Source organism: Gopherus evgoodei, chromosome 2 (genome assembly GCF_007399415.2).
Source record: "Gopherus evgoodei ecotype Sinaloan lineage chromosome 2, rGopEvg1_v1.p, whole genome shotgun sequence".
Taxonomy (NCBI): Eukaryota; Metazoa; Chordata; order Testudines; family Testudinidae; genus Gopherus; species Gopherus evgoodei.
The window spans coordinates 251139839-251158262 of NC_044323.1; positions in this window are offsets into that span (position 1 = coordinate 251139839).

Sequence of the window (18424 nt, forward strand, 5' to 3'; positions counted from 1 at the left end):
TATCTACATCAATGAAAACAAAACTTTCCGTCGCTGTAGAAAGAATCTACACTGTAGAGCTACAGCAGCATAGCTACTGTGCCACTGTAGTACCCAGGTAGTGCCAGTGTAAACATGCCCTTAGAATTTGGTTCTAAAAGTTAATGTTGCATCAATTATTACTTTCCAACTAGCTGGTAAATTCATTTCCAGATACATGATTAAATATTTAGAGCTGATTGAAACTTGGAGTTTACGTTTCACAGGAAATTCTAACATTTCAACACTTATTTTTGTCCCAAATTGGAATAAAAACAAAATAGTGTTGACATTTTCCACAAAAGAAAATTCTGGAAAAAAAATTGTTTTGGGTCCATCAAAATGTTTTGGTCTAACGAAATGGAAACTTTTAATTTTATATTAGGATATTCACATAAAATTGAAATGACAAGTTGTTTTGAAACAGAAAATTGAAACATTCTTTTCAGAAAAAATTGAAATGGAGTATTTCAGGCTTATATAAATGCTTTTTTCAATTCTGTTCTCAAATTTTAATTGAAGTCAACTCATATAGATTTAGATTTTGACAAAATGCTATTTTTCTGATGGAAAAACATTCTGAATGCACAAAATTTTCCCCTTGCTCTGTATTTTTTTTAAATTTGCTTTCTTTTGGGTATGATTATGGAACATTCATCTGCTAGTGCAATAGTGTATTACAGCAACAGACTTGCCAATTCTATTGTGTAAGGTTTTTTTAAAAAAAATATAGTTACACCATTTTGACCGAAGTTGTTAGTAAAATTTTGGGGCTATGTAGGTTGTTCCAGTGAGGAGGAAAAATTGCTAATGAAGTCTAGTATATTCTCTGCTGCAAGCTTATTTAGTTACAAGGAATGTAAAAAGTCTTGCTTCTCTGAACACAGGAAGAATAAAAAAATACCACTACCATCAACAAAAACAGGATAACTTCTTTACTTACTGCACCAATCCTTTCTAGCCAGAACCAGACCCAGAATCCCCCTCTCTAGCTTCTTCCAGGCCCTGTATGCCTTCGGCATGCATGCGTGTACACACACAGAAAACAGTTCTACCAATCAAAGCCTCAGCACCTACGTTCTGAAATCCTTGTGTTACATGATTCAGCATCTACTCAGTATTTCCACATGCCTGTGATTTTGGTGCTACTGTTGTTGTTTCAGCCTCCTGTGTATAAAGCTTTCTTTACATTTATCCCAACTGAAAGACGACAGTTACACCTGATCCATAACAATGTTTCACCCAAACCTTAAGGATATTATAAGGCTCACCAAACAAGTAACATTATTTAACCAATCAAATCAGTAAGAGCAGCGGTTCTAGTTTTGTATCCTTTTGATCACTTCTGGAGAACAGAAGGGTCTCATTTAGTTAGCACTCAATTCAGAGAAATGGGTGGATTAGGAAAAGAAGCTTAACGAAAACTCAGAGTAGGAGCAGCAGATTGGAAACCGAACAGCACAGAGTATCTCAACTAACAGGAAAAGCTTTCCAAAGTCTCAACATTGTAGCGAGCTGTTGAAAAAAATAATTGGTTCTCTTTTGAGTACCATGGAATTAGAGAGAGAGGATGAAGAACTATTAGTGAAATTCCACAACAGATGTATATCAGTCTTTGCTAATAGATGGAGATTTCCTTCATTATAAGATCATATTTTAGAAGACAATAAAAAGCAATAGCAGCTATTGTCTTCAGCCACATGTGCAGACTGAAACCTAGATGGTGGAGGCTAAAGCAAAAGACTTGGGAAATGTAAGCTGCCAAAGGTGTCCAGTGGCAAACGTATGGCAAGCAGCTGTGGACAGATACTGACATAAAAGCTGACTCAGATCAGAATGGAGGAGGAAAGTGAGCATAAGAAGAAGTGCCAAGGCAAGAAGCTGGGGGCTTGATCTTCAGTATTTGGAGGCATGTGTTTATCAAATGTGCACATGGAAATCTGAGATGTGGTTGGATGCACATATGGCTAAGTAGAACGAACACACCCTTTGCAAGTGCAAATACCATTGCTTACATACATAAAATTAACACATATAGCAAATGATTGCTGAATAGTAGCGTGACATAAAAAGGACGCCAGTGTATTTAATCCATGCACATGGCAGACATAAAATAATGTGTGTTGTCATTTAGGAGATGAGGGAATGCACAGTTGTTCCCCGATATCCCCAATAGCCCTGCTACTTAGTCAATTAAGTAAGCCAGATAAGCCACTGCCTTTCCAATTAGGTTTATATTCATACACAAATACTTGATGGTGACAAGATAAACCTGAATATGAAGCCTTCTAGGTGGCCAGTACGGGATTTTATCTTTTTCATTTCTCATTCATGCAAGTTGCAAGGAATTTGCAAATCTGGGGGCCACACACACAGGCATATTTAATGCTCCTTCTCAAGAATGGTCAGAAAAGATTTAATATGCCTCCCATGATCTATCTCTCTTTCCCTAAAACGCTCCCCCACTCTCTGTGATTTCTTTAGGTACTCTTGTCACAAATCAGGGAACAGAAACACAGCATGACTTAGGGGCCCCGTAACAGTGTGAATTGTGAACAGCAAATACTGATAGTTGGCAGTTCAGGAACAACCAACAGGCTAACCTGCGTTTGCACAAATGGTTTATCAAATAATTGAAACTAGCAATATAATTAGTAAAACTCTTAACTTGGCTGTGGATAATCAGCAAACTGAAAATGGTCTTGATTTAACCTAAATTAATTTGTTGTCCAACTCTGTAGACAGGACAGTTGGAATTAGGAAACTGTTCTCAGCCTTTCCTCTTGTACGGTCAGCACAGTGGCCAGCCACCAGGAAAGCCTCAACAATCTCCAGAGTGCAGGGACTACTCTCTGCTATATATAGCAACCCCTCTGCACTAGCCAGTTCCACTCAGAGAGCTCCTGGACTATAATCAGAGGAACTGGGTGGACCGCATGGTGCTTAGCCAGCGCATGGGGCTGTGCACCCCATGCATCCCCTGTTGTGTGCGCCTGCTTTCCTCGAGCAAGTCCTGCAAGAGGGTGCTCCCCACCCACCTCTCACCCCTGGCCTTCCAGACATCAGCATCGGGGTCTTCCCTGCACATCTCCCCAGCCACCTTCAACGCACAACCTCAGTCGACTGACCACCAGACAGCTGGTCCACCTCTGAACCAGGCCCAGGAAACATTTGGACAGGCTCGTGCTTTGCACTATTCACGTCCTCACCCTCATGTCCCAACCTGATATCAAGTGGTGGGACCTGTTGCCACCTAAAGAGGTTATTACTATCACTGTAAAATGCATGTGTTAACCTTATATGGGAAGTTATGGATTCTCTTTGTATGATGTTTAAGACATGTAACATGTTTAGAACAAGACAGCCTAGCCGAGGTAAAGGTGACAAATAGGTCTGGCCTAGACAAAAGAATGGGGCTTTACCTCAGCTTATATACTAGCAGTAAAAGCCATTGAGCTAAACCAGTGGGAGGTTCTCCCGTGGCTTGAACTGAGAGACAGAGAATTAACATGGCTCCTGCACCCCAAGGAGACACAGGAGAGTGAGTCCCCAGGAAGCCATCCTAACTTGCAAGACAAAGGTAATCCCTTTGAGGAATATAAGGAACTGTAGCGGGGTGGTCACCCTGCTCCTGCCCTGAAGGGCTTAAAACAGCCCTGGGAGAGGGCAGTGGCAGGGAAAACCTAGGCTGATTGGGGGAAGCAGCCACTGTTGGGGCTACACCCCAATCAGGCCACAGTTGGCCCTATAAGAGGGCTGAGGGCCAGAGGCTGGGAAAGTCTCTCTCTAGCTGTGGAGAGGGATAAGACTGGCTGCTCGGGAGCTCATCAGGGTACCTAGAGTGGAGCAGGGCTGGGGGAAGGCCAGAGGAACTGAGGAGCTCCAGGCTGGAAAACCCTCAGGCTGCAGGCCTTGCTGAAGGCCGGGAAGGGTATTGGGGTTGCAGAGGTGCAGCCCAGGGTAGGCAAGGGCAGCAGGTCCAAACCCCCCTGGTTCACAGACTGCAGTCTGCCCCAATGAGTGGAGTCTAGATGAAGACTGGCAGAAGCCACTGAGGCAAGATGGAGATAGAGGGTTGGGTTCCCTGGGGAGGGGAGACCCAGACACTGAGGGGGTACTGCATAGGGCAGAATCCTGATGTAAAGGGGCACCAGGTTCTGGGAGGGACAGGGGCTGCTCCAGGCACCAGCACGCCAAGCGCGTGCTTGGAGCAGCAAGCCATGGGGAGCGCTCTGCCAGTCGCCATGAGAGCAGCAGGCAGGTTGCCTTCGGTGGCATGCCTGCGGAGGTTCTGCTGGTCCTGCAGCTTCGGTGGACCTCCTGCAGGCTGCTGCCGAAGGCAACCTGCCTGCTGTGCTTGAGGTAGCAAAATGCCTAGAGCCACCCCTGGGGAGGGACATAGGGGGCCAGTGACAGGTGAGCCACTGCCTAATTCCTGAGACGGCCAGCAGGAGGCACTGTGCCGGTGAGTCGTCACCACTGCCACAGGAATAGAGAGAAATTCTGTCTTTCTCCATTACCTTGAGCAGAAGAAGAAACCACACACTTTGAGTTCTGTGATGGATCCTGGTCAGTCCAGCCCAGCTGGTAAAAAGTTAGAAAGGAGACCAGGGGTGAGAGAAACCATCTTGAACAAAGACTGAATCTTGCTAGATTAAATTTTAGCCCTTTAGATCTGTGTTTTCACTTTTATTTGCATGTAACCATCTCTAGCTTTACCTCTTTTACTTGGTATCACTAATCAATGCTCTACTGGTGTTAAATTTGTTTTACTTTTACTATAAACCAATTCAGGGCTATGTTTGAAGGGCCACATGTATTTACTCTAGTGAAGTTGATAAGCTGACTCTTTAACAGAGCAGCAAACTTAGGATCATCTATAAATGCACAGTGGAAGGGGCTGTGCATTGCACAGAAACATGTCTGAGGAGCTCAAGGTCTGGAGTTCATTGATTGTTATCTGCTAGGCAAGGTTGGGGCCAGGAGAACCTTGAGGAGGTTGCTGGCGAGTGAGACTGGTGTGGCAGGGAGCTGACACAGCTGAATCGCCAGAGAAAAACTCATTCTTGCTGTAGCAGAGAAGTAACAGTGGCTCATAGTTCTGGATATTCCCAGCAGTGTGTTATAGTTGTCTAATCAGGTGGCAATAGGATAAATCAAACAATTCTTTACTGCAGTGTAGCCAATACAGATTTCCTTCTTGCATTTGTTCTAGCTAGAGCTTCTTTAGCTTGGCTTTACTGACAATTCACAGCTACTTACAAGCTGGAGTGCCCCAACTAGGAACCACAGTTTGTCATTTATTAAGGATGTCTATGTTAAACACAACATTATCATCACTGTATTGAACAAGAATTGTTAATACTGTTTCAGGCACACTTAACTGGAGAATGATTTAAAATATTTGTCCAGTAATTTAAGTTTAAAATATTGCAAATGATGTCAAATGAGTTGTTCACACATATTTGTTGATTTATTAGCCTAGTTTTAAAGCTGGTCTAATACTTTAATAGGAAAAATATTTTAAGTTTAGTCAAATTATTTGAGTAATAATATTCAACCAACTCTAGCTAAGAGCCAGAAGAGGGCATGTTAGCTGAATAAGTGGGGCTGTTGCATTCTGATCAGAAAAGAGACTGCAGTAAATTTCCTAAAGCTTTTGGCTAGCCCGTTTTGCACAGCAGAAATAAAATATAAATTTGAGATGGAATATTGTTTCTATAGAAGATAAGAATTCAGTTGGAATACTAAATAAGAGTACACAGCCTGGGACACTTGATTCTCCAACACAATACAATTTTATTTCTGTATCATTTTAGAAGTGACATTGTAATAGAGAATTTCTCAGGAAGAGCAAAATAACAGATCTCCAAGATTAAAGACAAGAGCAGGGTAAATTTATTCTCATAGTGAAAACCCAAGCTCTGAGCATCATCTAGTATGGGGAGGGGGGTTGTAGATGAATCCCATTGAGTTACATTAATGATTTGTGAACAAGGATCATAACAACAAACTACAGTCTAGGCTCTAACTCCTTGGGAGGCCTTTTCTAGAACAGTTTGAGGCAGACTAGTGATGCCACTTTGGAAAACTTGTGCCACTCACACTGTACCTAATCTGTAGGTTAATGGAGAACTTCGGTCTCCAGGCTGTCAGTGTGATACTTTTCAGGCATTCTAAATTGAATTATCAATGTAAAAGTAAGTTTAAAAAAAAACAGACATGCCCAGAGGAAAAGTGTAACAATAGAAATGGAGCTAAAATGGGCAGGCACTCTGAACTAATAAACACTGAACATCTTCTATTCTCATTTTAGCTCATAGTGTTTTACTTCCTTATATTCCTTTAACAATGTCTTATTCTGGAACAAACCTCAGGATCCACGGACCAGATTCTGATCTCATTTATATAGTAAGTCAGAGCTCTGGGTCTGATATGGCCCCTTTGTGCTACTCCGGTGGTATACAGGAACTGTAAAGGAATCTTATCCAGGTAGCTGTGGCTTCTTTGGAGTGAGGCCATAGGTGACCCAAAGTGGTTTTGTAAACACCTCTGCATTCCAGCTGAGCCACAGATGTCACTTCTGCTGCACGCTGGCTATCCCTGCTGGGGCAAGAGTTTCTGGAAGGATGCCAGCATTAACAAAAGGCTTTTCTGACTCACAAAAGGGCCTACACTGTCCCCAGAAGCTCGAAGGATCACAGGAGTGCAAAGGTGTGACATTACCCAGGGTACAATCAGGACTGTTGAACAGCTGTGTCCTCATAAATCTCTAGCCTGCCTTTTACACTGCCTTGGTGTCAGAACAGCACTTTCAGCCTGCTTCCACAGCCTTCAGCATGCAAATTCACTCCTAGCTAAACACATGAGCACTCTGACCAGTCACTCATGAATTACATACAGGGCAACACCTGCAAATTCTGAGTCCCAGACTTTGCCCCAGAAATGTGCATTTAGTATTGTCCAGCACATTATTGAACAATGCAAGCTCATAGAAAGTCCATCATTTCATTAAACTCCCAAATGGAGTTTCCCCACACACTCTAATCCAAACACACTGGTTAAGATAAAACAATATGAAGTTTATTAACTACAGCAAGATAGATTTTAAGTGATTACAATGATGATGCATAAAAGTCAGGATTGGTTACAAAAAAAAAAAAGATAAACACAAGCTAATACTTAACAAGCTAAGTGAACTTTAGAGCACAAGGTTTTGTCTCACTGTAGGCTACAGTAAATTTCAGAGGCTGGATCTCCTTTCAGCCTGGGACCTCTCCCACTTAGTTCAGTCCTTTGAAAGTCATTGATGTGATGAGTAGAGATGAAAGAGGAGAGGGGTGAGGTCAAGTGTTTTCTTACCACTTTATAACTCAGCTTCTTGTGCTAGAAACATCCTTGCTGAGTCATGGTGACAAGCAGTTCATTGTGCATGTGAGGTTTGAATCATGCCTGTGATGAAATGTACATTTCTTGTTTACACCTTCCTCCCTGCTGGAGGATGGCTGCTTAAGTAGGTGATGGCCCTGTAACACCTCTCTTGGGTGCTAGTGTGTCTATCTCTGAAAAACTGGTTTGTGAGTCTTGAAATATGTTGCAATTCTGGGTAACCATCATACAGTAAAAGCAGCAAAGAGTCCTGTGGTATCTTATAGACTAACAGATGTATTGGAGCATGAGCTTTTGTGGAGCATCCACTTTGTCAGATGCAAGTCATGAAGTGGGTATTCACCCACGAAAGCCCATGCTTCAATACGTCTGTTAGTCTATAAGGTGCCACAGGACTCTTTGCTGCTTTTACAGATCCGGACTAACACGGCTACTCTTCTGATACTTGAAATCATACAGTAGAATCTAATCTTGTATATAGTGTTGCTACGCATATTTTAAGAGGATAATGATATTCAGCAGATTATGACTTTTCGAATGATACCTCACAAGGCAAACTTTGTACAAAATTTATCATAAGCTTGTCAAAATGGTGACCATAATAGTATAGACTTTCACAAAAAGCATTGTATGAGCTACCTTTCCTCTGTGGTGGTTGAGTGGTTAAGACACTTGACTACAAGCCTGAGGGTTGTGGGTTTGAGCTTCACTCCATCTTACACTGAAAGGCCTTTTCCAGTTCACCCAGCTGCATAATGGGTACATGGTCCATCCCTTGGGACACACAAAGGTGATCAGACATGATGCTGGCCACATCACTTCCCTGTGTGCCATTGGCTGTGAAACTGATGTGCTTTAACTCCCTCAGCTGGATGAGCCATTGGCTTGGGGGAACTTTTACCTTTAGTCACTCCAGGTCCTGCACTGAGCACAACTCATCAAGGCGCAAGAATAGGTCCCAGTTCTACACCAGGGTAAACAAGTGTATTTCATTGGAATTGCTCCTGATTTACACTGGCATAAGCAAGGGAAACAAGTCCTGTGACTAGCATACGTAGATTTGTCTGACTACTGACCTCTAAACAAGAGATGGAATGTGTGAGCCAAACACCTCAAACTTCCTGCCTCAAGCACTCTTCTCTCACATGACAGATTTACAGTAAGTACTGGATCCCCTGGGAAAGCTTTGTATCAGTTACTCATGCTCTTTCCATGTATGCTTAGCACCAGATGGTGGCTGGCCCCTTTATGAGTGTGTAAGTGGATGAGGAGGCTGTTGGAATTTGTCATAACTGTAGTTCTCACCCTGCCCTAAAATTAAAGTTCCAGGAACATGTTGATGCAGGGTTTTGATCTGAGCCTAACTGTGAAGGATACTATGTTTTATGGATTGTTTGGATAATTGCCTCAGATTGTCATCTGAGTCTATGATCTTGTTTGTGGCAGATGGAAATTCAGGAATTTTCCTTTGATGCAGTTAGATGTTAACAGCACGTTGTTAAATGTTGATTTACTCTGAAGCTACAGAACCTTAAAAACCTTGTAGACCACAAGAGGGCAGCTCTGTAACAGCAATGCATGACTCGACACACCTCAAACTAGCATGAAGCAGTTAAAAAATGCCTGCTTTCCCTGAGAGGTGATATTTAACTCCAGTGGGCTTGTCCTTTCACAATACGGTTTACAGTATATTGGATTTCAAATGCTATTTAAAAAACACTATTAATATGGATTTACAAGATGCATGCCTATACTGTATGAACATATAGTTGTCTCTTTACAGCCCTCAATGGCATAGGCCCTACCTATCAAGTCACAGTTTGAGTTTTGAAGGCATGCAGTAAAACTAACATTTTCTCCCCAACCTATGAGGAGATGTGTATTGGGAAGGGTTAGGTAGAAGGATTGTACAAGGAAGTTGAGTTTTGTTAGATTTATGTTATTGCTGGGTTATTTGATTTGATCTGCAGTAATTTTTTTAGGACAGGAACCATTTGTGTGTGTGTGTGTGTTTGTACAGCACCCAACACAATGGAATCCTGGTCCAGGCCTGGGGCACCTAGGCACTATTGCAATACAAATTATAATTGATGTGTCTGTTTATTATTAGTTTATTTTTAACAATATTGTCAAGGGACCCAGAGGGGAACTCTTAATGCAGAGTAGTAAAAATCCAAGTAAATAAACCCAAATATAAAGCATATTTCTATCAAATGTATCTACATTTAACTATAGAAGGAGAAAACAAACCAATATTAACACAACAATAATCTCCACAGAAATTAGACTTTATTTCCTCATAAACTTTCTGATTATTATCTAAGTGGAAAATTGACCTTTCCAAATTAGCTAAGTCTACAAACCAATGTATCATTCTTTAACATTTAAAGTGAAGTGACTCATGAAAGGCTGAATTTTTAAAGAGCGAATAAGACATTTTAATTAGCAACCTGTTCTTCATTGACAAAGTCATTCATTTTATAATGGCTATACCTGTAATTGTCATGGCTAAAACATCATAATCAAAGATGTGCTGTGTCTATTAGTATTTTTATGGCTTAACAAAATGAGTGACTTATCTTTTTTCTTTTATAATCATCACTGAGATTTTCAGAGCAACCTAGAGGATTTAGATACATAATGCTCTTTCTCCCATAGGTCATTCCTCAACCTTTGTTAATTATCATCCATTGTAACATTATGTCTAATTTAGGGCCCAATCCTGCAAGCGTTCCATGCTCATAATGGGAGTTCCATTTGTAAAGATTTTGTAGGGTTGAGCCTTGAGATTAAAATGTCCTCCAGACAAGGAACACACATTTATAGCCTTGTATAATAATAGATATGGATTTTAGCAATTTATCAGCTAATGTAAACAGAATGAGCCTAATTCTTAACTCACAGCAGTATACAAATGGTTGACATAAACTCACTTGGCCAGATCCTCAGCTCGTGTAACTAGTGTAGCTTCACTGATGTCAATAGAACTATGATTTTCACCGTGGAGGGAATTACTCCACTGCTACATCAATGTAACTCAGACTAGGCTGAAGTCCAATAACTTAGCACAGCAGCATACTTTCACTGTAGACAATAAAGCTCTTTATATAATTTTACAGCTACTCAGGGGGTAAATATTCAACATAATCCAGAAGGCTTAGCCTTGCAATGCCTATCAACTTTAACAGGCGTTTTGCAGCCAAATCTCTGCATGCTGAAAATGTACTTGTAACAGTGCCATCCATTTAAAGACAGTGCCTCTTTCCTTTTTATTCCATCCCATGGTGATTAGATATGTGTATGTCTCAGACTTTGTTAGAACAACCAATCTGAAATGCTGTGACTCACAAAACTGTATAACAGTGAATAGCGTTCTTCTGAGGGCACATGTATGTCTATGGGATTTCTTTTTCCTGTGCATATATAACAGTGTAATCCCTTAACAGGAGAGGGCATAAGGTACATTATCAGTTAATATTTTACACTATCAGCTGACATTTAATGGTGTACTTTTCTGGGATGCCAATGTCCTCTGCCAACAATTTCTAGCTGCATTCATATGAGGGTTGATGCTGGTACCTAGAATGGAAATATATCACTATTCTGTAATTTGGAAAAGAAAATGTATAGAACTTCAGATGGAAGCATCATATCACACAGCTGATGCTGTCATCATGGGTGTATGAGTTGTTATAATAAAATAATTCACATAAACAGATTCATAGACATTAGAAATGAAAAAGATTTAGTAGGCCAGCTGGTCCCTCTTCTCTTCCTTGGGGCAGGATTCAGTGGGAACTACTGGCTACTAGCACATTTGCAAAGCTGGCCTTCACATTTCCCTATCTTTGCCAAAGGGAAATGTAGTTCTTCACCCCTGAAATATATTTTCGATGAGAATGAGAAGTGCTTGTGAAAAATATGACCAAACTTTATGGTTATTGCTTTTTGAGATTAATGCCCCAAGACACTCACATTAATCATTTGTAACAGACAGAAATAAAGGCTGCAGCTGTAGAAAGATTCACAAAATAACATAGAGTATGTCTATGCTATGGGATTATTCTGATTTTACATAAACTGGTTTTATAAAACAGATTGTATAAAGTCAAGTGCACACGGCCACACTAAGCACATTAATTCGGCCGTGTGCATCCATGGTCCGAGGCTAGCGTCGATTTTCGGAGCGTTGCACTGTGGATAGCTATTCCGTAGCTATCCCATAGTTCCCACAGTCTCCCCCACCCCTTAGAATTCTGGGTTGAGAGCCCAGTGGCTGATGGGGCAAAAATCATTGTCGCGGGTGGTTCTGGGTAAATGTCGTCAGTCATTCCTTCCTCCGGGAAAGCAACGGCAGACAATCATTTCGTGCCCTTTTTCCCTGGATTGCCCTGGCAGACGCCATAGCACAGGAACCATGGAGCCCGTACAGCTTTTTTTTTTACAGTCACCGTATGTGTACTGGATGCTGCGGACAGAGGCGATACTCCAGCGCTACACAGCAGCATTCATTTGCTTTTGCATAATAGCAGAGACAGTAACCAGTTGTTCTGTAACATCTGCTGCCAGTGTAATTTGGCAATGAGATGACGGTTATCTGTCCTTCTGTACTATCTGCTGCTATCATGGGTGCCCCTGGCTGAGATTGGCCGGGGGTGCAAAGGCAAAACTGGGAATGACTCCCTGAGTCAATCTCTCCTTTATGGTTTCTAAAAATAGAGTCAGTCCTGCCTAGAATATGGGGCAAGTGTATTAGAGAAGCAGTGTATCAGAGAGCACAGCTGCTCTGTGTCAGATCCTGCAGAAATGATGAGCTACATGCTATTCACAGGGGGTGCCCCTGCAACAACCCCACCCATTGCTTCCCTTCTCCTCCAACCTTCCTGGGCTACCGTGGCAGTGTCCCCTTCATTTGTGTCATGAAGTTATAAAGAATGCAGGAATAACAAACAGTGACTTGTTAGGGAGATAAAATGAGGGGGAGGCAGCCTCCCGGTGCTATGACAGTCCAGGCAGGACATTAAGCGGTGCAGAGGAGAGGAGCCCAGCATCCCGCTGCTATGATAATCCAGGCAGGACAGAATCTTTTCTTTACACAGGAAAGGGAGGGGGCTGATGGAGCTCAGGCCACAGTTGCTATGATGAGGATGGTTACCAGCCGTTCTGTCCCATCTACTGGGAATGACCAGGAATCATTCCTATTTTTACCCAGGCACCCCCGGCCGACCTCACCTGAGGCAAGCCAGGAGCACTCATGGGCTGATGGTGATGACGGATATCAGTCATATTTCACTGTCTGCCACCAGGCAGGGGAGAGGAGCAGATACTGCTCTTCACTGCTGCAGCATCACGTCTACCAGCAGCATTCAGTAGACGTAGGGTGACGTTAAAAGAAGTCAAGAAATGATTTCTTTCCCTTTTCTTTCACGTGTGGGGGGGAGTAAATTGACGAGCTATTCCCTGAACCTCGCCGGACAATGTGTTTGAACCTACAGGCATTGGGAACTGAGCCAAGAATGCAAATACTTTTCAGAGACTGCTGGGGACTGTGGGATAGCTGGAGTCCTCAGTACCCCCTCCCTCCCTCCATGAGCATCCATTTGAGTCTCTGGCCTCCCGTTATGCTTGTCACGCAGCACTGTGTAGCCTGTAGATTTTTTTTTCAAATGCTTTGGCATTTCGTCTTCTGTAACGGAGCTTTGATAGAACAGATTTGTTTCCCGATACAGCGATCAGATCCAGTATCTCCTGTACGGTCCATGCTGGAGCTCTTTTTGGATTTGGGACTGCATTGCCACCCGTGCTGATCAGAGCTCCACTCTGGGCAAACAGGAAATGAAAATCAAAATTTCGCGGGGCTTTTCCTGTTTACCTGGCCACTGCATCCGAGTTTAGATTGCTGTCCAGAGCGGTCACAGTGGTGCACTGTGGGATACCACCTGGAGGCCAATACCGTCGATTTGTTGCCACACTAACCCTAATCCGATATGGTGATACCGATTTTAGTGCTACTCCTCTCGTCGGGGAGGAGTACAGAAACCGATTTAAAGAGCCCTTTATATCGATATAAAGGGCCTCGTAGTGTAGACGGGTACAGCGTTAAATCGATTTAACGCTGCTAAAATCAGTTTAAACGCGTAGTATAGACCAAGCCATACTAAGCCATCAGTCTGCCATTCCCCAGAGTAAAACTACTGTGAAGCCAACACGGTCAACCCTTCCATGAGGAGTTGGACTAATAGATGAGACCAAGTCTTCCCTGCTCATACCACCTTAACCCTAATGAAATAAACAGACAGCCTGGATTTGAATTGTCCTAAGGTTCTTCTCTGTTTGGATCCAGGATTTTAGCTCAGACCCATCTCTGTCAGTTAACTTAACTGAAATCTGTTCCAAAAGGAGATTGCTATTAAATGTGTTAGCAAAATACAACAATCCTGTAATGGTGAAAACTAAAACTTACCCACTGTTTTTCTACATTTGTCTAGACTGTATTAGACCTATATTAGACTGTAATACAAGCAAAGGCATTCAAAGCCCTTATAATAGCTTGTGCTCAAAAGGAGCACTGGTGCCAGTGAATTCTTGGGTAATGTAGAGCTAAAGCTGCCAGAAGATAAGATGGCTCCATATCTGATTCTTAACCAAGAACTCAGTCTCTGAAGAACTGCCTCTGAAAGCAAGACAGAACATGAGCTACAACTGTAGCTGATGCAATTGTAAACTACAGTCTAAAAAAGATTTAAGAGCCCTTGGTGATCCAGGGAACATGAAATGGAGAAGCTGCTAAACATCATGTATCACAGAATGTATAGTTGGGCTCAGTGCGTTGCACTTTTTTGCTAGAAGATATTTAGCTCTGAGCAGTTTTGTTGGAAAATGGCAGCTTGTCAAAACCTGTTCACAGGCAAGGGTCACTTTTCTGGGAAACAGTCAGTTGCTATGACTCTTCCGCTTTCAAAAACCAGATGGGGGGAGGGGCAGAGTTTCAAAATTCTCAGAACATCTTGTATTGACATTTTCCTCAACAAAAAGTTTCATTTTTCAGTTGAAAATGACTGTGTTTCAACATGTTATTTAACTTATATTTAAAACATAAATAAAAAAGGTTGAAATCAAAATGAAAGTTCGGATGGGAAAAACATTTTTTTGCCCAGCTTATAAGAAATGAAATCATTGAACTAGAATAAACCAAATGTCTGTTTATGAGCATGGAATTTCAATAACTGCCTGGGCTTTCAAATGGAAAACAAGAAAAATAGCTGATGTACCTAGTAACAGGGTTGCTTGCGCCGAAGGTCTAGAAGGCCTGTGGCCAGTCAACCCTGATTACTAAGGAGCTACGCCTGGGAGTGAGCTGACACTTCCCCTGTAAAGATCAGCAAGAAGCAGTGGCAGGTGAATACAGAGGGCTAGTCTGCACTAGGAGTGCTGCAGCGTGTCTGCTGCAGACGCTGTATACCAACTGGAGAGAGCTCTCCGATTGGCATAATAAAACCACTTCCATGAGAGCCGGTAGCTGTGTTGGTGAGAGAAGCTCTCCCATCAGCATAGCACTGTGCACACCTGCACTTAGGTGGGTGTAACGTATGTCCCTCGGGAGGGTGGCTTATTCACATCCCTGAGCAACATACGTTATACCAACATAAAGTGATAGTGTGTACAAGCCCTCAGAGATCAGTGAGCGGGCTCTAGCAGAGAGTCCTGGGAAACAGGATTGAAGCTCCAGCCCAGTAGGGTGTGGGAGTGGCCTTCCAAAAAAGAAAAGCTCCCACCGAGGAAGGCCTGGGAGCAGGAAGAGAAACTTTGTTTTGTGTGCACTTTTGGATAGATTTTGTTCTGGGACTTTGAGTTTTATTTGGAGTTTATTTTATACTAATAAACCTAAGCCTCAGGGCAGCGTATTTTTGATCAAAAAAGAAAAGGGCCTAGGTGAAGTTTTATTTGAATAGTCCAAGAGGGAAACTGAGACAGGCTGCCTGTAGTGTGAGCTGAGGGCATGGTGGAATACACAGGAGACAACTGACCTCCTTTCATAACTGCATATGAGTTATTTCATGGGACACATTACACAGGCTGGATGAGACGGTCTGCTAAAAGATGAAGCAAAAATTACATGTTTCATTAAACCACTGAAATAGTATTGATTTTTTTAAAAACTACTATAAATTTTCTCTAACAGATAAATAAATTAAATCAACAAACTCTTTTCAGATTCATGAACTCATCACGGGACAGCCTCTTGTCATCATATGCCTATTAGCTTCATGAAACAGTACAGTTTACTCAGTTGTGAATGTTAAAACCTGTCTTTCAGTTTACAAAATTATGTCTCTTATCAGACTCATGACTTCAGTTATCACATGTCTATCAGATTAATGAATCTGGCAAAGATGATCAGCCAGTTCATAAAACTACGGAAGACAATTCTGATTTGAAATGTGATGTTTATTGCAAATGTTAATGGTTTTCTGAATAAGAGTACAGAACTATGAAAATGACACTAACTATTCTGAGATGAACTCGTCTATGTTTATTACAGATATATATTTAATGAAACTGACTACAGAACTTTGAGGAACAACATGTAAAACTTGAAAATGTTAGTTCCACTGATCTTGATACACACAGCTGTGATAATATGCACAACACACATATGAAGAACACTTAGAGCAGTGTTTCACAAACCTCTGAAAGCTACATCCTTTTAGAAAATTAAATTAAAACTAATTGTGCTCATACTGCAGTATGCTGTTAAAGACTTACCCACTTTAATTTGTACTTCTTTCATGTCCTTCTTCAGCTGGTCCTATAAATATACCATACTCTGGGAACATGCCTCATACTTTGGGAAACACTGGTATAGATCTACATAATATTCATAATATGATGAGTAATGAAATACTTGATGTTGACATTTAAAATTTCATCACTGATATCTGAGTTAGATACACACATGCAGCAGTTCATACCTCAGAGCTATTGTTTCAGGCTCTCTGCAAACTCAGTCAAACATTATTGCATCGATTATACTAGGATAACATTTGGAAGGTTTTTATTCCCCGCAACCATAACAGAGTAGAGAGTAACTTATTTTTAAAAAGTAAAAGCTGAAACTCTGGAGAACAATGGAGAGGTCTGTTGGTGATCTCTTGACTATCCTTTCACAATGACCCAACGGGCATACCTCACACTTTTGGAAATATTGATGTAGAGAATTATTACAGAACTGTGAAAACTAAAATGTACAACAACTGCAACTTGGGTTTGCATGACTAGTAGGGCTGGTCATATTTTGACTTCTTGATGGAAATTTCAAAATTTGTAATGAATTTTTTGTCAAAATGTTTTCACCATTCTCTCATCAACTTTATAGCCTAAAATACAATGTTGGTCAATTAGAACTTCCAACCATCCAGGAAATGGTTTGCTAACTGGTTTCTTCAATATACCAAGTCAGTAGATCTTTAGTAAACCTTTAGAGATCTCATTTCATCACTGTGAAAAAAACAATATGGATAAGTTCATTGCTTTGGTCCAGCTGTGATTTTGGGAAGCCAGATATAACAGACTCGGCAGTTGCATTTCAAGATATGCTTTATTAAAAAAGTATGTTTTTAACAATCCGAGTAATGTTAATGTTAATGTTTATTGCTCCTTTAAACAGTTAATATCCAACAGTTTGTTGCTTTAACTGGAGTTACTAAACAGTTCGGTTAAAACACTGTGCTGGAATGGTTTTGATTAAAATAAAACAAGTTTATTTAATTCCAACAAGATAGCTTTTAAGTGAGTGCAAGTATAAGGATTAAAGTGAGAAATGTTTACAAGAGACATATGTTCATGGAGGATAGGTCCATCAACAGCTATAAGCCAAAATGGTCAGAAGTAATTGGAGAAGATGGTTGCCAACATGTCATGGGGTATCTCCTGTGAGTCCTGTCAGGCCTTAAGTACAGTCCACGCCGCTCCAGGTCTCCTTCACCACCTCCTGTTATATTTTGTTTTTCCTCAGCAGGCCTCCACCTGTAGTGCTATTTGCATACATTTTAAAGCCTAGCTAGCTCCCCCACTTGCCTCTGGTGAAGGCACCAGAACTAGCATCTGCCTACCACTACCTTTTTTCAGACCCTCAGCATCCCCCTTTCCAGGGCTTTCTTCCTCTCAGTTGATATTCTCCCAGCTGCTGGCATTGCTTCCCTCTCTAATTAGCCCTCAGCTGTAGATCTATACAGTTGATTGACTTTCCAATTGGGTCTCAATTAACCTATATTGGTGGAGATTTGAATGACAGGATGCTGAGTCATTCCTGACCCAGCACATCCGGTCACAAAGGAGTTTCATTACTGTCCTAGCAGTGGTTTGGTTTTTCTAGACACCTTTTCCATGGCTAGCCCATTTCCCATTCTATTCATGCATCTGATAGAAATGTGCTAACAGATTCCTGAATCTCATATGAAACTGTTGATTTTATGGTTTTGTGCAAGCATAAGAAGAATTCTGATGATTTCAGAAAGTCAGGATACTTTAGCAATTTCATGATGCAAGCAATATTTTAATCAATGTCATGCAACCATTCATTTTCTCTGTCTGTCTAAAAAAGTACCATGTAAGGCAGGTGACACAAGCCAACCACTGGAAAGGAAAAATGGCGTTTTCTAAGACAAGATCTGAAAAGTACTCACATGACTGAGGACAGTTCTTAGGGAAAAAAAACAGTTTTCTGACATCATTTTGATGGCTTTTGTTAAGTATGTCTCAATTGTTACATTTTTAATATAATGGTTACTCTTAAACAATTGTATATTCATGTATTTGAATAACACCAAAATGAAAATCTAAATCCTAAACTGACCTTAAGAGTTCAAGCCTCTTTTTGTTAGGAATGATTCATAGTACCACATAAGTTACGTATGCACTTACTGTTGATGTGGTGAGCCCAATTGTGGCTGGATGCCATCTGGGTGTCCAAGAAGAGAAAGCTGCTAGGACTTGTCACAACTGCCCTGAAATCAAA